This window comes from Pongo pygmaeus, chromosome 2, assembly GCF_028885625.2.
Source record: "Pongo pygmaeus isolate AG05252 chromosome 2, NHGRI_mPonPyg2-v2.0_pri, whole genome shotgun sequence".
Taxonomy (NCBI): domain Eukaryota; kingdom Metazoa; phylum Chordata; class Mammalia; order Primates; family Hominidae; genus Pongo; species Pongo pygmaeus.
This window is the reverse complement of record NC_085930.1, coordinates 80,897,539-80,918,520: the sequence shown is the minus strand read 5'-3', so window position 1 is coordinate 80,918,520 and position 20,982 is coordinate 80,897,539.

The window sequence follows — 20,982 nt, the reverse complement described above, 5'->3', positions numbered from 1 at the left end:
AGTGCCCCATTTCCCTAGCCACAGTGATTGGTTCAGGCACAGGCATAAGAACCAACTGGCCAATTAGAGTCTTCTCTGGAATTATATGTAAATGTCAGGGGAGAGAAAACCTGTGTATCCTTCGGGACCATTAAGTGGGGATGAAGAAATCCTGCGTTGCTTCTAGCCAACCCATGCTGTATCAAGAAAGTATCTCTGTAGTAGGAAAGAATGAAGCCTCTAGGAAAGAGAAAAACCACTACAGAGCCAACAGAGAGATGAAGAGAGAGAGAGAAAGAATCCTGATGACATCATTTAAATACTTGGTATCCCTGAGGCTAGCTCCATCTCTGGTATCCCCAAGTACGGGAGCAATATATCTTTTTTTTTTTTTTCACTAGGTGAATTGGATTTTTATCACTTCCAAGTCAGATTCCTGAATAAATCAGGTATTAGTTATCCTAGTGTATTTGTTATCTATCACTGCTTAACAATTACCCCAAAACTTAGTCGCTTAACATGGTAACAATAAGCATGTATTATCTCTCACAATTTCTGTGAGTCAGAGATTTGATAGCAACTTAGCTAGGTAGTTCTGGCCCATATTCTCTCATGAGATTTCAGTCAAGGTGTCAGCTGGGGCCACAGTTATCTGAAGGCTTGACTACGACTAGAAAATCAGCTTCCAAAGTGGCTCACTCATATGGCTGGCAAGTTGGTATTGATTGTTTGTGAGAGGCTTCAGTTCCTCCCACACTTCAGGCCTTCAGGTGGCCTTCAGGCCACCCGGAAGACCTCTTGAATGTCCTCAAAACATGGCAGCTAGATTCAGAGAGCAAGAGAGAGAATAAGGGAGAAAGAACACTAGGCAAAAGTTGTATTCTTTTTATAACCCAACTTCAGAAGTCACATAACATCGTTTTCTCACATTCTATTGATGAGAAGTAAGTCACTAAGAGTAGCCTATATTGAAGGGGGAAGTACACTCTGCTTTTGAAGGGAGAAATGTCAAGGAATTTGTGGACAAGTTTGCAAACATAGTTTTAAACTGCCATACTTAGCATGTCACATGGCTGGTTAACTGCAGAACCAGGATCTGAATTCTTGTCCTGGCTTTGCCACCAATGGTCTGGGTGGACCTGGCATGTCAGTCCATATCTCTGAGTCTTGGTTGTCTCATCTCCCAAATGAGGAGGTTGGATCTGATCCATTCAGCCTTAAAATCCTACAGGTGTTTATACCAAAGATACTTAAGGCCATGTATGTTGGTGTCCTTGTAAGAGTCTAATTATCTTTGCCCTTGCTGTCTTCTGAAAAATGACTCTTGTTCATGAGGAACAACGATGTTTTTCATCTGTAAATATAACTTGTCTCATATTGTCCTAACCCCCAAATTTCATCAAGCGGGACTTGATTCAACCCGCCACTTCATTAAACAAATCCAGACCACCTATGAATGCAGAGGAACATGTGTATTTTACCCAGGGCCATTTGGGCACAATCAGCCTGACACGGTTGCTTAATGAAGTCAAGCTTCAGATGGTGAAGATTTCAGGATGAGATGGAAGATGAACAGGCACATGACAACACAGTTGGTGAAATATTTGGGGGGAAGGTGGACTTTAATGCTATCAATAATGATAATGATGATGATAATGCCTTTGAGAGCTTATGGTTTGCAAGCACTGTGCTAAGTATGCCTTTTATCTCTTCGGTCCCCATAACGACCTCATGAGAAGGTAATATTAGCACCATTTTATGGATAAGAAAATCGATGCTAAGTTGAGTAGAATGAGTTGTACAAGTTCATGCAGTTAACAGAAAGGAGAAATGGGATTAAACCTGGGCCCACTGAATTTATAAGACTGTGTCTTCTACCACTACACTCAACTGCCTAATTCTTGTAGGTGACCAAGTAGTCTCTATAAAGACTACTTTATAGAGTAAAGACCAAATAAAAGTCTTACGAGTAGGTCTGATTTTATTGTCATTTTCAATTTCTTTTTTTAATCATAAACTTTGGTCATCCTCTACATTTTAAAGAATGACTTAAAATCTAAGAGATGGCTGGGCACAATGGCTCATGCCTGTAATATCAGCATTTTGGGAGACTAAGACAGGTGGATAACTTGAGGCTGGGAGTTTGAGACCACCTGGCCAACATGGCAAAACCCTGTCTCTACAAGAAATACAAAAATTAGCTGGTCGTGGTGGCAGGCTCCTGTAATCTCAGCTACTTGGGAGGCTGAGGCAGGAGAATCACTTGATCCCAGGAGGTGTAGGTTGTAGTGAGCTGAGATCACACCACTGCACTCCAGCATGGACAACAGAGCAAGTCTCTGTCTCAAAATAAGTAAATAAAATCTAAGAGTTGCTCATCATTATAAAACATTCATGAGGTTCCCCACAGTGTGATCCTGTATTTGGTAAAGATAGCTAAATAGACTCAGCCTCAAACCCATCTACTTAAAACACTCAGTCAAGGGCAAGCCAAGATGGTGCCGTGAACTAGGTAGGAGATGCCAAGGTAGTTAGTGAAAGGGGAAGGAGAATTCATCAGAAAAGTTAAGGCCAGATGGGGAGCCAAGAGACTTGTAGGTGGGAGAGGCAGAGGAGGGGACAATGTTGGCAAATATCATAAAGTCCTGGACTGAGGCTCAGCTGGGGGTTCAAGAGGGTGAGCAGTTGGCACCCTGTTATACCCAAGTCAGCCAGCACAGGCGACCCAGTAGAAGTTGCAGGGTTAGCAAGTGCCAGGGTCCAGGCAAGTGGAAATCAGGCTGACAGCTCAAAATCAGGAGGGCAGCAAAATCAAGAATAGGACGAGGGAGTCAGAAGGCACAGGCAAGTGGGCTACAGACCCATGGACAAGAAAAAGCAGGCTGGGTACAGTGGCTCACGCCTATAATCCCAGCATTTTCGGAAGCCAAGGCAGGCAGGTCACTTGAGGTCAGGAGTTCCAGACCAACCTGGCCAACATGGTGAAACCCTGTCTCCAGTAAAAACACACACAAAATTAGCCAGGCGTGGTGGCGCATGCTCGTAATCCCAGCTACTGGGGAAGCGAAGGCAGGAGGATCCCTTGAACCTGGGAGGCGGAGGTTGCAGTGAGCCGAGATTGCACCACTGCGCTCTAGCCTGGGCAATAGAGTGAGACTCTGTCTCAAAAAAAAAAAAAAAAGGAAAGAAAGAAAAAGCAAGTGTGAGGATCCCAGAGACAAGGTTTGGGCAATAGCAGAGAATTTCATGATGAGACAAAGAAAGACTTCCGCTTCCACTAGTGGTGGGTTAGGCTGTTTGGACCAACCCTCCTCTGAGAAACAACTAAACATGCTGGACAAATTGAACATCTTAAAAGCACGTAAGAATTAATCATATAGTAGGATATTACCAGGCCAAAACTGAAAGGAAAACAGGAACCCAAAGAGATAAGCAGAGCTGGGAAGTCACTTTGGAACCAAGGGCATTGGCTGAATCCAGTAATTTGAACTTTTGTTTTGATGGCCTTGTGGGATAAGAGAGGCAGAAATCAAAAGTGCAGTCTAATTGGAGACCCTCTCCATAATAACAGAGACCCCAAAGCCGTACACTCTCAGGAAAAAGGTGAACCAAAAATAAACTAGACCTAGCCAGGCTCAGTAACTCACACCTATAATCCAGCTACTCTGGAGGCTGAGGTGGGAAAACTTTTGAGGCCAGGAGTTCAAGACCAGCACTGGGACAACACACAGAGACTCCTGTCTCTAAAAAAGGACCCAGCTATTCTGGAGGCTAAGGCAGGAGAATTGCTTGAGCTCCCAATCCAAGACCAGCCTGAGCAATATAGCAAGACCCCATCTCAAAATAAAAAAAAAAAAAGTAAACTAGGTGTATCAGATTTGTGGCCCAGATTCAGTGTTTGATTGTCCAGGCAACTTCAAACTTTGAACCTGGTTTAAGGTGGTCCCCAGACACCTGACAAATGCAGACACAGATCATCTCTGGAGGAAGGTACCTTTTCCCTAGACCTCAGATTACTCCTGCAAGTTATTTTTTCAGGTATAATGAGCAGCATACAATCAAAGATAACCAGGGATTAAAAGAAATAAGGCACCATGAATAAGAACAAGCAAGAAACAGCAGCCAGCAGAAATAGTCCTACTAAGACTTTAGATATTGGAGTTATCAGGCACAGATTAGAAACTAAGTGTTTGTAATATGTTTACAGAAATAAAAGACAAGGTCAGGAATATATACATGGAACAGGAAACGATCAAAAGCCACCCAGTAGATTTGAAAAAGAATCAAGTAGAACTTCCAGAAACAATACAAAATCAAAGAAAACTTTATTTTAGAGGCAAAATTAAATTTCATCATGGAAATTTCTCGGAAACAAGTGCAAGGCATACTATTGAGATGAGTTTTGGCTGCAAGAAAACAAGCAACCCACTACATGTGTCTTAAATGATGAAGATGATTTACTATCCTGTATAACAAGAATCTAGTCTTTGGGGTGTTTTAGGATTATTTCTGTGGTGTCATCTAGGATCCTTTGCCTCTTTCCATGCCACAGTCCTCCGTGTGTTGGCTTTTATATTAGATTTGTTCCTCATGGTGGCAAGATGGCTGCAGCAGCTCCAGCCATAACACTGTTATATTACCTGATTCAAAGGCAGACATAAAGAAGGCTTTCCCCTATGTGTCTCTCTTTTATCAAGGAGGAAAGCCTTTCCCAGAAGCAACTCCACCAGACTTCCCTTCATGTCCAACTGACCAAGAACAGGTCATGTACTCTAGTTACAAGGCAGGCTGGGAAAGTGAGCTGCTGACGTTTTCAGCCTCTAAAGTGGAGATGGAATCTGAAAGCCGGGGAGAAGAAGGAAAGAATGGCTGCTGGGTCATCAGCCCTGATTCTGTGTAGGAACCCTTAGAAGGGGAATATGGTGACAGAGAGAGAGAAAGATTCCAATATTGGAGCAGTTTGTCTTCAGGAGCATTGAGCTTCTTCTTTCAGTACCATTTTCCCTCTTTTAGAACCATTGTCGCATTCCTTCCTTTCTCCAATCCATTCTCCTAAGATACCTGAAGACCTTTCTTCTCTGCATCTTCTCCTTCAGGAGGTAAAGAGGATCTTAAAAGCAATTGATCTGATATTACTACTCCCATAAGGAGCATAAAGAGGAGAATCCAGGCTGGGCACGGTGGCTCACGCCTACAATCCCAGCACTTTAGGAGGCTGAGGTAGGTGGAATGCCTGAGCTCAGAAGTTCAAGACCAGCCTGGGCAACATGGCAAAATGCTGTCTCTACCGAAAATACAAAAAAAAAAAAAAAATTCGCTGGCTGAAGTGGTGCGTATCTGTGGTCCCCAGGTACTCATGAGGCTGAGGTGGGAGGATCGCTTCAGCCTGGGAGGTGGAGATTGCAGTGAGCTGGGATCATGCCAGTGCACTCCAGCCTGGGCAACAGAGTGAGACCCTATCTCAAAAAGAAAGAAAGAAAAAAGAAAACGAGGAGAATCCAAAGGATTCAATACCGTGGTGGTATTTCAGACACTGTTGGCTCATGAGAGACAGGGCCAAAGTAAGGAGAATTTGGGAGCAGTAAGTGTGGGGAGGCAGCATTCGGACTCAGGTATTATACATGCAAGACAGCCCGCGAGTCACCCGAGTGGTGATGGAACACTGACGCACCTTGGTGGCTGTGGAGCAGGAGCAAGAGTGCTGGTCTTGGAGCCTGAAGCCTGGGGTGGCTGTCGTGACTTAGAAGCTGCATGGCTTTGGAGAGGGGGCTGCTTCTCCTGGCCCCATTTTATTCATCTGGAAGACAATAAAACTTGACTCAATGACTTTTAAGGCCCCTTCTTGTTCTAAAGCAATAACAAAACCAAAATCAAAATAAAAAGTAACAATATGACAGAAGAGAATTCAAAAGAAATGGAAACAATGCTGGTGGGACTCTCTCCTCCTCTCCCAGGTCCACTTCTGTCTTTGTGTATTGGCTTTATTTTTGCCCCACATCAGGACGAAGGAGAAGGAGGAAGGTGGCAGGAGATGGAAGGGGAGCCAGCAGTCACCGCTATCCAGAGCTACAGGCTGTCATCATCAGTTCAGCAAAAGAACAAAAGAAGGTTTCTCTTCCAGCATTTGTGTCTAACATCTTAAGGAAGCACCTTGCCCATTCACATGCCCATGCTTTATTAGCCAGGCCTGGGCCCTGTTGAGGGCATGGCAGGGACAGGGTGGGTAATGGATATTACTGTGATGGGCGTCCCCACCAGAACCACAGGAAATAGGAGATGCTATTACCAGAAGATGGAAATTTTCTGGGCAGACAAAAAGAAAAAAAAATCTGCATAGTATAATTTGCCCCATTTTTAACAATAAATTGAGGCCCAGAGAAGTTAAGCACCTTACCCATGACACACAGCAAGTAACTGTTGCAGTGGTTTAAGTCCAAGTTTTCTACGTCTGAGGTCTAGGCTCCTCCCACTGTACCTTGATTCATCTTTGAAATACGAAACCATTTTTTTGCTTTACTTTAAATGACAATTCTCTGTTTTTATTATCTTCTGAACTAGATCAAGAGATAACTTTTATTCATTTGTAGGTCACTTTCTATTACTGGAAACTCTTCTAATTAACCAGTAATATGCTCAACAAGGCATGGGAGGGGCAGAGATGTGGGGCAGGGCAGCCACTGAGCAGATGTTGCCAACGGCATCACTTCATACCATACTTTAGAGGAGACAGAAAGGACGGAGATGGAAAGGGGGGCTTCCCAAAACAGCCCTAACAACCTTTGGTTTGTAAAGTGCCCCAGTGGTCTGGAAAGCAGGGAGTGTGATGATGAATGGGGTTTTTAATGAAGACACTTCCCAAACCTGGTAGATGATTAAAAGGTTGGGAGGTGCTTCAGGGTAATGACTAAGAAGTCTCTACTAATTGTGCTGAAGGCACAGAACTTGTCACCATGACAGAAGGCATCAGAGGCAGAGAGTATGTCCTGTGTGCCCATCACAACAGCTGCTCACAAAACAAGCATCCACATGCCCCCATTATTGCTAAATGTCTGTTCAGCCCACATCGACTCTGATCTGGAAAACTGCCCCCTGCTTGTGTTCAGTGATCCCACCTTGGTCATAACCTCTTGCCCTTGTCAACAAAGTCAGCTTTGGAGCTGGTCCTTTCTCTTGGCAAGTGGGGAAATTTGAGCAAGAAGGAGAGAGTGCAGGTGGAACACGGTTGGTCCCTGTTCCGGAAGTGAAGAGAGAACAGCCCTGGTTTAGCCCACTACATCCTTTAGTTGGTCCACACTTCCTTGAAAAAAGGATTTGAAGGCTTTGTTAACCAGGTAGCTCCTGCAGCTCTTTGTGGACATGGGAAGTTCTATCCCATTTAACCAGGCGTGGGAGAATCAGACCGCAGAGAGCTCTGTGTGCTCCTAGCTCAGAACAGTTGGGTTAGGATGAAGCTCGAAGAGGAACATTTCCTGGCGTCCTACAATGTGTCACTTGCTACTCCCTCAGTGCCCCAAACCTTCATCTCCAGTCAACCTGTGAGGACCCTAAAGGGGAGGAGAGCACAGTTAGCTTGGGTCCTCAAGGCTTCTTAACTTGAGCTGTCCAGCATCACCCTCCACCCCAAAAGGCTCCTTTCCTGGTGTCTTTTTTTTTTTTTTTTTTTTTTTTTTTGAGATGGAGTTTTGCTCTTATTGCCCAAGCTTGAGTGCAATGATGTGATTTCGGCTCACTGCAACCTCCACTCCTGAGTTCAGGTGATTCTCCTGCCTCAGCCTCCCAAGTAGCTGGGATTACAGGCATGCGCCACCACGCCCGGCTAATTTTGTATTTTTAGTAGAGACGGGTTTTCTCCATGTTGGTCAGGCTGGTCTCAAACTCCTGACCTCAGGTGATTCGCCCACCTGTCTCCCAAAGTGCTGGGATTACAGGCACGAGCCACTGCGCCTGGCCTTTCCTGGTGTCATTTTAAGTCAAATCCCAAATTCCGGGGCTGGAACAGAAAACTAGCACAACTTCCAGAGCCTGAAAGGACAAAGCCCAGCCCCCCTGGACTGACACGAGCCTTTCACTTTCCTCTTCATTTCCCTCAGTCCCTTTTGATCTCCCACAGGGTTCTCTCCACATTCCTGCCCCTTGGGCATCCAGCCTCTGTTTGCATCCTGCCCTTAATGAGGAGCCCACTACCTCCAGCAGCCCAGTCTATTTTCAGACAACTCCAATTGTACTTTTTCAAAGGGTTTTCTCTGGCAAACTAATTTCCAAAGATGCCCTAGGGGTAAAGAAAGAAAAAGATTGGTGGATAAACACATTCGGAAAAAGCTGCTTGTGATAATATCTTCCCAGAGATTTATTCCACAACAGTATATTCTGAGTTATGAGAAATACAGCAATTGAGAAACCTGTTTAACTTTGCTCAGCTGAGAATTCCTAAATTTATTTGATTACAGAGTACTTTCTTCAAAAATCATCTACCAACAAGCTGGGTGCAGTGGCTAACACCTATAATCCCAGGACTTTTGGAGGCTGAGGCGGATGAATTGCTTGAGCTTGGGAGTTCAAGACCAGTCTGGGCAATATGGTGAAATCCCGTCCACACACACACACACACACACACACACACACACACACTCTCTTACAAAAAATTAGCCAGGCGTGGTGGTGCGCACCTGTAGTCCCAGCTACTCAGGAGGTTACAGTGAGCTACGATCACAGGCCACTGCACTCCATCCTGGGTGACAGAACAGGACCCTGTCTCAAAAAAAAAAAAAAAAAAGAAAAAAGAAAAATTATCTACCAACCCCCTGTACATCTTGGAAGTGCTGTGTCACAAAGTTTTTCTGGGGTGGCAATCACTCTTCCTGAGAGTCCCACCTACTGACTTCCTTTCTAAGTTCTGAGGTACAAAGAACACAGCTGGTCCCTTCACAGATCGGAATATTAAGATTTAACCCATATTGAGCACTTAGAAGGAGCCAGGTTGGCCGGGCACGGTGGCTCAGGCCCGTAATCCCAGCACTTTGGGAGGCTGAGGCCGGCAGATCACGAGGTCAGGAGAGCAAGACCATCCTGGCTAACACGGTGAAACCCCATCTCTACTAAAAATAGCCAGGCGTGGTGGCAGGTGCCTGTAGTCCCAGCTACTCGGGAGGCTGAGGCAGGAAAATGGCATGAACTCGGGAGGCAGAACTTGCAGTGAGCCAAGATTGAGCCACTGCACTCCAGCCTGGGCGACAGGGCGAGACTCCGTCTCAAAAAAAGAGCTTTTTACAAGTGACCCCACACCCCTTGTCTAACAGAAGGAGAAACTGAGGCTTAGAGGGGTTAGATGACATCCCATAGCTAGATAGTGGCAGAGGAAAACAAACCCAGCATCTAATACAAAGTATACAAAAACAGGAGAATGCTTAGCACATGGCGAATGTTCGGTAAATGTTATCTACGTTGTTGCTGTTATTGCTGTTATTATTATTATTATTTTCTTTTACCATCCATCTGGCTCAGAATACTGTTATTATTATCTGACTTAAGAGTAAGTGCTCTTAACCTCGTGAAAAAGTTTTCCCATGTTTAGATGATGTCTCTTTCCTATCCATTTCTCCACACTGTGCAAACGAGGAAGAAGGATTGAACACCCAGGACATCTAATCTTTTCCAGCTGAAAGCAATCTTCCATTTGCTGGTTCCTCAGAAGAAGGACTGTCTAAATCCTCAGAAATACAGTGGAAATGAATCCTTCAAAAAGATCACCGAGGGAGAGCAGAGAAGAACAGGGGACTGGGGAGAATCCATCAGGAGGAGCAGAATCTTCCAGACCAAGGTTGGCAAACCACAGTCCCCAGCCTCAGTCCGGCCCAGCCCACTGTGTTTGGTAAATAAGGTTTTATTGGAACACAGCTACACTCATTCATATATGTATTTATTACCTATGCTGCTTCTTGCACTATAACAACAGAGTTAAGTAGTTTCAAAAGAGAGCTAAAATATTTACTATGTGGTCCTTTACAGAATCGGTTTGCCAACCCTTGCTCTAGGTTGTGGAGAGGAGAAATGTGGGCTGGAGAGGGTTTGTGATCAGCTGGGTGTCTGTCTGTCTTTTACTGTTTTCTGGATGCTCTAGGAAAATCCAGCTAAGAGTTGCTGGGGGCCAGAATGAGACACCTTACAAGAACTGAAGTAAGGAAGCTACGGCTCTCCACCAAAGTTAGGCTTTATGTCTATTTGTGATGGCTCAGAGCTGAGACATGCGAAGTCCTCTGAACGCCACTGCATCACTCCAAGGTGAGACGCATGTGGCTCTCAGTGGATCAAGGTGATGGCCTATCTCAAGAGAGACTGACTAGTCAACAAAATGGGGTTTGGTCAGCCTTGTTCACTGAGACAGAGCAGAGGTTATTGTTGGCAAGACTCCATTCGGGCACTGGCCCAGGTGAGGGGAGGCCTCCAGTAGATGGAGTATCTCGAGTGGGAAAACCATTTCTACAAGGCCTTCCATGTTGAAGGAACTCTTAGCCTATTGTTCTTGAACAGTCAATTGACCTACACAATGCCCTTGTTGCAACTCCACGATCTCGAAGCAACCTTCTGGTTATGACTTGGCACCTTCCCATGTAGGTCTGCCAATACCCCATATGCCTGGACGGGTTTTAGGGTGACTGAGAACTCCTGAAATTGTGTGTGCAATGTTGGGTATATGTGAGAATGCACATTATTAAGGACGAGGACCCTCATGTTTGTTAGAGTCTCAAAGAGAATGAAAGTTTAGAAAAGAGACCCAGCATTTATCTGTGAGAATGTTTTAATTAGGGCTTCCTTCCACCCTCCAACTGAGGGCAGGAACTCTGTCTCAGACACCATTGTTCCTCCAGCACTCAGCCCTGTGCCAAGCTCATAAGACATGCTTACTAAGTATTTGTTGCAGCAAGAATGGAAGGAAGAAAATAAAGAGGAGAGGCTGGGGAGAATGGAGGATGGGAGGGAGGAAGGTTGGGGTTGGTCATACAAACATGAGTGTTCAGGTCCCTGGGATAGAATTTTCATTGTAATTTAGGAAACTGACCTTTTGATTTATGCAACAGTCTCGTGAGCATGGTTAATGGATTTTCCCTGGGGCATAGACCTGTTCCTGGTGTGCTGTCAAATCAGGATTCTTAAGCCTGAAAAGTTTATGGCCAGAGCCTGGACCTGGACCTGGACCTGGGTGCATGCACAAGCAGGTCTCCTCGGGAGACAGACAGCTGGCTTTTCCCCCAGTGGAGAAGGAGGGCTTTAGTTTTCCTGTAATTGCATTTCTACTGCAATAATAGTGTCTGCTGTCTTCTCGCAGTGCTGGGGACATTCAAAGCCAGTGTGCCAGTGCCTAGGGCAGTGCTGGCACCCAGTAGGTGCTCAGCAAACATTTACTGTGCAAAGGGATGTTGTGCTATTTTGGGTAACTGATAAAATATAGATTGCACAATTGTTTTTGCTATTACAGCTAAAAACATGATTGAATAACCCACAAGCTATAGTCTGCAACTACACACATTCTAAAGTAATAAGGCTAACAGGAATTCAAAAAACCAAATCATTACTAGTTTTGAAACACAGTGTCCCTAAACAGACACAAGAGCCTAATGCCCAAACCAGCCCTCCTGCCTATGGGGTTTTCCAGGCCTTGCTTGACACCTTCTACATGGTAGCAGTTTACAACTTGGTAGGCAGCAGCATGGAACCTTAAAAAAGAACAATTTCAATTTAAGATTTGGTTGAGGATTTCTAGATACTTAGTGAAAATTCATAAAGCTGCAAAGTACTGCTCCATGACAACTGAAAGATGGTCATGTCCCGTTGGTGACTTAGGTAGATCTGTATCTTATTCTCTCATTCCCTTCTAAGGGCACACATACACACTGACATACACACACATGCACATACACACATATGCACATACATACAGCTTGATTTCTTCTGGAAAAAAAAAAGGAATACATGTGTGGTGCTATATTATTTATCTGTTTCTGTGTAACAGTTTACCCCAGAACTTAGCAATGCAAAGCAATAAATGTTGATTATCTCAAAGAGGCTCTGACGGTCATGAACGCAGGAGCAGTTTACCTGGGTGGTAAGGTCTCCTGAGCTCTCATGAGGGTGCAGTCAAACTGTCCGCCAAGGCTGCAGCCTTAGCAACGTTCAGCTGGGGCTGGAGGAGCTGCTTCTAAAACCACTCATGTGTTTATTGGCTGGCCTCAGTTTCCTGCTGGCTCTTAGCCTGAAGCTTTAGTTCCTTCCTGCATGAGCTACTATATAAGGTACTTAACATGGTTGCCTGCTTCCCTCAGAGACGAGAAACAGATAGACTGACTGACAGACAGACACACAGATGGACAGGGTCAGAGACAGGAAAGAGAGAGAGAAGTTGCAGCTTTTTATGACTTAATTTTGAAGGGGCATACTATCACTTCTCTATAGGCCATTGGCCACACAGACCAACTGTGATACAGCACAGGGGGAAATACACAAAGGTGTGTCTATCAGGAGAAGGGGATCACTAGGGGCCATCCTGGAGGCTGGCTACCACAGGAAGTTTTAAAATACATCTACAAATCCCTTGACATTCCTCCCTGCAAAACGTAGAAAACGAATTTCCTTCCCTTTGAATAAGAGCTAGACTCAGTGACTTTCTTGTAACAACTAGAATGAAGTGGAAGTGATTTTGCACAGATAAGGTCATAAGAAGCATCGCGACATCCATTTTTCTCTCTTGAATCACTCTTTCTGGGGGAAGACAGTTTCCGTGTTGTTAGGACACTCAGGCAGGCCTGTGGAGAAGCCCATATGAGAGGAACTGAGGCCTCCTGCCTTACCAGCTGGCTGGTCATAAATAAAACATTTTAAAAGTGTATTCTCCAACTGGCCGGGCACAGTGGCTCATGCCTAGTAATCCCAGCACTTTGGGAGGCGGAGGTGGATAGATCGTTTGAGGTCAGGAGCTCGAGACCAGCTTGGCCAACATGACGAGACCCTGTCCCTACTAAAAATACAAAAATTAGCCAGGTGTGGTGGCACGCGCTTGTAATCTCAGCTACTCGGGAGGCTGAGGCAGGGGAATCGCTTGAACCCGGGAGGCAGACGTTGCGGTGAACTGAGATCTCACCACTGCACTCCAGCCTGGGCGACAAAGTAAGACTCCATCTCAAAAAAAAAAAAAAAAAAAAGGGTGGGGGTGGAGGGGGATCTTTCAGCCCCAGGCAAGCATTTAGATGATTGCAGCCCTGAATGCAACCTCATGAGAGACCCTGAGCCGGGGCCACCCAGCTAAGCTCATCCCAAATTCTTGACTTACAGAAAATGACATGATAAATATTTATTATTATTTTAAGTCATTACGTTCTGGGGTAATTTGTTATGCAATGATAGATAATACAAAATGCTAATTGAATTTCAGTGTTCTTAGTTGCAAATAACGGAATCTGCCCTAGTTAGTTTAAGTAGACAAGGAATGTATTAAAGGATGTAGGTAGTTCACTGAGTTCCTGGGAAAACTAAGGATGAGGCTTGGAGCTACAAAGCCATGACTCTTCCAGTGGAGACCCTTCTGCTGCCATTGCTGGGCACAGACCCCATACATTCTAGTGACAGAGTGCTGCCATTTTGCTTCTGTAAGCTGGATGTCTCCACCACCACCACTTGTAAAGAATGAACTCCGCATGGCACTTACTTCCAAACCAAAGCCTGTATAAGGATTTGGTCATATATCTGTTCCCTGGTGCAATGGTTCATTTTATGTGTCAACTTGGCCGGGTCATTGTGCCCAGATATTTGGTCAACCATTATTCTGGATGTTTTTGTGAGGGTGTTTTTGAAGGAGATCAACATTTAAATCAGTGTACTTTGAGTAAAGCAGACTGCCCTCCCTAATGTGGGTAGGCCTCATCCAACCAATTGGAGGCCTTAATTGAACAAAACCTGATCTCCTCCAAGCAAGAGGGAATTCTGCCAGAAGACTGCCTTTGGACTTGAACCGTAACATTTTCTCCTTCCTGATCTTCCACGCCATAATTGCGTGGGCCAATTTCTTAAAACAAATCTCTCCCTCTCTCTATCTACACATCCTATTGGTTCTGTTTCTCTGGAGAACTCTGATTAATACACCTAGTTAAAAGGGAAGCTCATTAAGTGAGTTTCTGGCTTAAGCATGTTCAGACTCATAAGAAGAGAAATTCTACAGATATTGGAAAGGTGTTCTAGTTGCTAGGTGGCCACAAAGCCTAGCTAATATCCACTATACTCGTTATGTTAATAGTCAAACTGGCAGGGTGCAGTGGCTCAGGCCTGTGATCCCAGCATTTTGGGAGGCTGAGGTGAGCAGATGGCTTGAGCCCAGGAGTTCAAGACCAGCCTAGGCAATATGGTAAAACCCCATCTCTACAAAAAATTACCTGGGCATGGTGGCACATGCCTGTGGACCCAGCTACTCAGGGGGCTGAGGCAGGAGGATTACTTGAGCCTGCAAGGTCAAGGTTGCAGTGAGATGTGATTGTGCCACTGCACTCCAGCCTGTGCGAGTGAGATGCTGTCTCAAATAAATAAATAAATAGTCAAACATCATAGCAATCTTTTATATCAAATTAAACTTATCCCTCAATACCACTTCTTTCCCCAATCCACAGAGAAAAGCAGATAATCATTTGATGTATATCCCTCAAGCTATTTTTTTTCAAGTTGTAGACTTTAAATATGTGTTTGGGGCGTGTGCCTGGTGAGATCCCAGGGAGTTCACCTGAGATTCAAGCTCTTGCTCAACAGACGCTATGGTCTTTCTTCTGTATATACTGTCTTCCTTTAATTATGTACACTTGTAAATAATGAATAATATTTCCCTCAAGAGATTTTCTAATTTTATCTCTTGATCCAAATTAAAGTGTGACCGTAACTTCTTCTCTAGAGATTGATATTGTGTGCCTGTAAGTAAAGTTATAAGCATTGCAGTCCCATGGGAACAGGGTGGTAATTCTTTCCTGGCTAAAATTTCGTAAAATCTCATTAATTCAGATTCCTTAAAATCGGAATTTGCGATTATTCAACCTTACCTGGGTTGGAGTTTGCTTTTCATTTTCTCTGGGCAAAGCAATTAAATTAAAAAAAAAAAAAAGACAAATTACAAGAGGAATATTTCAGTAGTGCAGTTTTAAAAGGTTTTAGTATCCAATTTATTGGGGCCCAAGTGGAACCTGCTACACAGAAGTAATAGAAGTAATTTCTTTTTTTTTTCTGTCAGCTGAAAGGAGCAAAGAGGAAGACTGATTTTATCATAGGATCTTTAAATTTTCAAACAAGATCCCCATACAATTTTGTCTCTTACTTTAAACAATAGCAAAGCTGGAATGTATGTGAGACTTTTGATTTTAAAAGACAGCATTTATCTAGGATTATGATTCGGGAACAATCAGTGATCAAATAGAATTATCGAAGAGAATGGAGATCCCAAAATGATCGCTGAAGTGGTCCTCTAAAACAGAAAATCTGACCGGGTGTGGTGGCTCACGTCTGTAATCCCAGCACTTTGGGAGGCAGAGGCAGGTGGATCACGAGGTCTGGAGTTTGAGACCAGCCTGGCCAACATAGTGAAACCTTGTCTCTACTAAAAATACAAAACTTAGCCAAGCATGGTGGCATGCGCCTGTAGTCCCAGCTACTTGGGAGGTTGAGGCAGGAGAATCGCTTGAACCGGGGAGGCAGAGGTTGCGGTGAGCCGAGATGGTGCCACAGCACTCCAGCCTGAGCAACAGAGCAAGACTCCGTCTCAAATAAAATAAAATAAAATAAAACAGAAAATCTTTTTAATAAAGCAAGCAAGCAAAATTCAGGCACAATAAAAGTACAATTATGAGTTCCTTGAATGTTTTAAAATAAAATTAAAAACTTATAATGATGCTAATTAAGTTTCTGATGTTGAGGTGGACACAATTTCCTTGGCATGAAGCAGAATGACACTTAAAAATCATGCTTTCTTAGTAGAGAGAGACTCTGACCTGTAATCTTGGCCTGTTGTTTGTTGGAGAATAGTTTCTGCTTAAAGAAATTGATCCCCTTAGCCCTTGGGACACTGGGCAGCATCTGGGGCTGACGGAGAGCCCAGGAAAAAAAAATTCTGGCTTCCTGTGGTGCTGTTTCTGTATCCCAGTGAGCCATGCAGACATTATGATCTTCCAGCTGTCCTTACATGAAAATCTTGGGAAGCTCTGCAGTAAAAAGAACAAGAGAGCCTCTCCTTCGTACCATTTTCTTGGCAGCTGTGAGTAACTTTGAGTAACCATCCTCCGACACCTAAATGAATGTGGTGTAGAGACACTGCTGGGGACACAGTCCACTATCATCCCACAGGCCTTTGGGTCCACACCCTTGCAGATTCATCATTTAAAAAAAATACTACACGGGATTCACGTTTGTTTTTAAATGTGAACATTACAGAAGGTGATGATTAAAAAGTGGCATCCCTTTGTTAACTGTGTTAAGAGTTGGATGTGTATCTTTCCAATCCTTTTCCCCAGGCATGAGTAAACAGTAACTTTTATTTGTTCTCTATCGCTGTCATCGGTCTATTCAGTCATCTGCTTAACCATCTGAAATATGCACGTACCTGCCAGAAATGAAGGAGGCATATACGCCAGGCAGCCATTTGATTGAACACTCAACTTTACAATAGAGGATTCTTCTTGGTGCAAGTAACATAAAACATGATTCAAACCATCTTAAGCAAAAGTGAAAAAGAATTTACAGGCTTTCCTTACACAAAAGTGATGGGGCCGGTCCTATTTAAAGTACAGCATGATGTAAGGGCCCAGTGACATCATCTAAATCCTGTGTGTCTCTGTCTCCCTCTCCCCTCTTCTTTCCCCACGTTGGCTTCCTTCTCCAGGTCCAATGCCAGTGGTTGCAGGGCCCATGCCCTTTCAAGTTCAAGTCCAGGGGAAATATGAAGAGCCCCAGCACAAGTCTCACTGCGTCTTACTTTCTCAGGCCACCCTTTCTGAAGGAGCCGATCCCCTGTCCCTTGTTACTCCTATTTCCCATTACTCTGTTTTATTTTCTTCAAAACACTTATTGCCTATTGAAATTATGCTAAGTATTTGTTACTTGTTTATCGTCTGTCTGTTTCCCCCTGGAAAATAAGCTTCACCAGAGCAGCATCCTCATCTGGCTTGATCCTTGCTGTATATCCCAGCTCTTCTCAATAAATATTTGTTGAATGAATGAATGAGTGAGTGAGTCACCGAGGCCAGGGAAATAGCATGCACTACTGGCCAGGCTTGAGTCACATGACCCCTCTGCAAAATACCTGGAATGAGAGCTGGGGAGAAGATGGTACCCGAGAGAAAAATCAGGGTACTGTTAGCTGAAGAAAGGTGACTGGAATGGATGTTGATGGGTAAAAACCACAAAGATCCACCACATCAGCTAAGCTTAGACATGGATTTCCCATGTGTGGGATCAAATACTGTAGTGCTGTGTTTGAATGTTGGCTTTGCCACTTTGCTTCTCTAAGGTTTGGCTTCCTTCATGAATAAAATAAGAAACAGACCTAACTCTTCATGTGACAAATAGAAATAATATACACTAAGTGACCAATAAACAGTGGAGACTCAATAAATAGTAGCTTTTACTATTTCTGTAGCCCTGGTTATCTACCCTCCATTCCTAGTGATCATATCTTTTTGGTGTTTTAAACAAATCCAATGCAAAACACACCTTGAAGGCACCAAATATAAGGGAATTAAATGTTGTTTAAATGGTCACTCTACTTTTTGAAAGCAAAGTTATCAGAAAATTTGGCCCAGTGTAGTGTCTCTCTGATACTGGAGGCTGCCAGTAAATGATGATTTGAGGGGATTCCCAGCCAAGGTGATTTTTAAAATATTTAACAATTGGCCCAACGGGGCATTGACCTGGGCAGTGATCTGATGATCACTGGATCAATCAGAACAGATATTACCCTTACATAGCATGTCTAGTTGTCATCGGATGCTTTGATTGGAGGCCAGTCTAGCCAGGAATCACTTTTGGACAACACAATCAGCATCTGGTCACAGAGCTTCACATGAGGAGTGGCTGGGGCTATGCTTCACCACTATCGAGGAAGATCTTTTCCACCCCAATTTACGGCCAAGGTGTAACTTGGTATTTGTGATGCCAGGGATGATAGCAGCCCAACCCAAGAGGAAGCTCCCGGGCTTTCCCACATTGAGCCACAGACTTTGACCTTTATATCATGCCTGCTCAGCTAATACAGCCACACAATCATTCCTTAATAAGCTTCACTTTCAAACCTGTCCACGTTGTTTCCTTGTCAGAGCCAATGTTTGCCTACAAGTCTCGTCTCATCAGTACGAGAAAGGCAATCCTTAACTTTTACCTACCCCCGGAGAAAGTTTCATTTGGTCAACAGTATGATGATAAAAGATAAAAGGGAAGAGTCTAGAAATGGATAGCCAGTGGAGAAACATAATTTTCTATTTTATACTTGTTGATATACTCTGTCTTGTCAACAATGGTCTTGTTTCACTTTCCTGATTTAAAAAGAAAGCAATATAGGTTTTCTTTTTGTTGGTTTTAAAAACAAAGTCATAGCGAATACATTTCCTTCTAAATGAGAGGTCAGCAAACTTTTTCTGTAAAGAGCCAGGTAGTAAATATCGCAGGCTTTGCAGGCCATATGGTCTCTGTTACAACTACTCAACTTTGTCTTTGTAGCACACAAGCAGCCAGAGGCAATACACACACAAATGGGTGTGGCTGGCTTCCAGTAAAATTTTATTTATTGATGCTAAAATTTGAATTTCATGTAATGTACACTTTCTCAATCAGTAGTAAAAATCATTCACAATTTGTAGGTTACACAAAACAGGCAGCAGGCCAGATTTGGCCCACTGATCATAGTTTGCCAGGCCCTGCTCTAAAATAATAAAATACCAGAGATAAGATAAAAAGTCCCCTTTAAACTTGTGGAAAATTTCAGACATATACAAAAGCAGAGAGAATAATGTAATAATCCTCCAGGTATCCATGACCCTGTTTCAACAATGACTAACTCGGCCAGGCGCTGTGGCTCATGCCTGTTATCCCAGCACTTTGGGAGGCCAAGGCGGGCAGATCACGAGGTCAGGAGTTCAAGACTAGCCTGGCCAACATAGTGAAACCCCATCTCTACTAAAAATACAAAAATTAGCCAGGCGTGGTGGCATGTGCCTGTAGTCCCAGCTACTTGGGAGCCTGAGGCAGGAGAAACACTTGAACTGGGGAGGCAGAGGTTGCAGTGAGCCGAGATCACACCACTGCACTCCAGCCTAAGCGAGAGAGTGAGACTCTGTCTCAAAAAAAAAAAAAGACTAATCATGTGACATCTACAGCCCCACTCGCTCACCCACTACCCTTTATTCACAGTTTCGTATTTATCCAGACATCGTATTTATCCATAGTTATCCATGTGTATCATGGTTATCCATGTGTATCATGTTTATCCATAAATCATATTTAATTTACCCATAGTAAAGGTATCCATTTATGATATTTATCCATAAATACTTCTATAGACAGTTTTAGAGGTAACACAGGTGACCCTCAAACAACACAGGTTCAAACTGCATGAGTCCATTTATCTGTGGATTTAGTTCTGCCTCTGCCACCGTGGAGAGCAAGACAAACTCATCCTCTTTCTCTTCCTCATCGGCCTACTCAACATGAAGGTGATGAGGATGAAAACCTTTATGATGATCCACTTCTACCTAATGAATAGTAAATATATTTTCTCTTTCCTAATAACACTTTCTTTTATCTACCTTACTTTATTGCAAGAATACAGCATATAATACATGTAACATACAAAATACGTGTTAGCCAACTCTTTGTTATCAGTAAGACTTCCAGTCAACAGTAGGTTACTACTAGGTAAGTTTTCGGGGTGTTAAAAGTGATACATAGAGTTTTGACTGTGTGGGGTGCTGGGGTCCCTATCCTTGTGTTGTTCCAAGGATCAACTGTACTTCATTTTAAAACATTGTTATCAGCTGAGTGCAGTGGCATACACGCCTGTAATCCCAGCACTTTGGGAGGCCAAGGAAGGAGGACTGCTTGATCTCAGAAGTTTGAGACCAGCCTGGGCCACACGGTAAAACCCTGTCTTTACAAAAAGTATTAAAAAATTAGCTGGGCGTAGTGGTGCATGCCAGTAGTCCCAGCTACTCAGGAGGCTGAGGTAGGAGGATCACTTGAGCCTGGGAGGTTGAGGCTGCAGTGAGGTGTGATTGCACCACTGCACTCCAGCTTGAGTGACACAGTGAGACCCCATTTCAAAAAAATAAATAAATAAATGAATACACACACACATGCGCACACACACACACACACACACATACATATCATCGTCACACCTAAATAACAATAATTTTAATTTAAAATGTGTTATAAGCAGAATTTTACAAACTCCTTAATTAATACATCACCTATGCCTCCATTACAGAGTAGTGGTTTCTCAAGCCAGACAACCTGCTCTTGAAATATGGTGCCACCACTTAGTAGTGATGGGGTATGGGAAAAGGCACTCAACCTCCCTGACCTCAGTTTTCTTATCTGTAAAAGTGAGGATGTTAAAAGTATGTGGCTCATAACGTTGCTGTGAGAATTAAATGCCTTAAAACCCATGAAGCACTTAGAACAATGTCTGCCACATAGTAAGTATAGCCAAGTGTTAGCAATACCATTAACTTTTTGCTCCTGCTTATGTTTTGTTCTTGGTGAGTCCTCATGATTGCAAGTACAGAAGCACCCTGGACAAGCTCAAGTGAAAGGTGTGTTGTGGAGTTGGTGTTAGTCTACAGGGACGCACAGAAGCTAAAAACAGGAAGCAGAGAGCAACTAGCCCTATACAGGAAAATGGGAAAGTCAAAATCAGGGCTGTTTGGGACCTCCTTCCTCTCTCCCAGGCCCTCCATTTGCCATTCCCTCCCAGTGAATGTCTGCTTTGCTTTC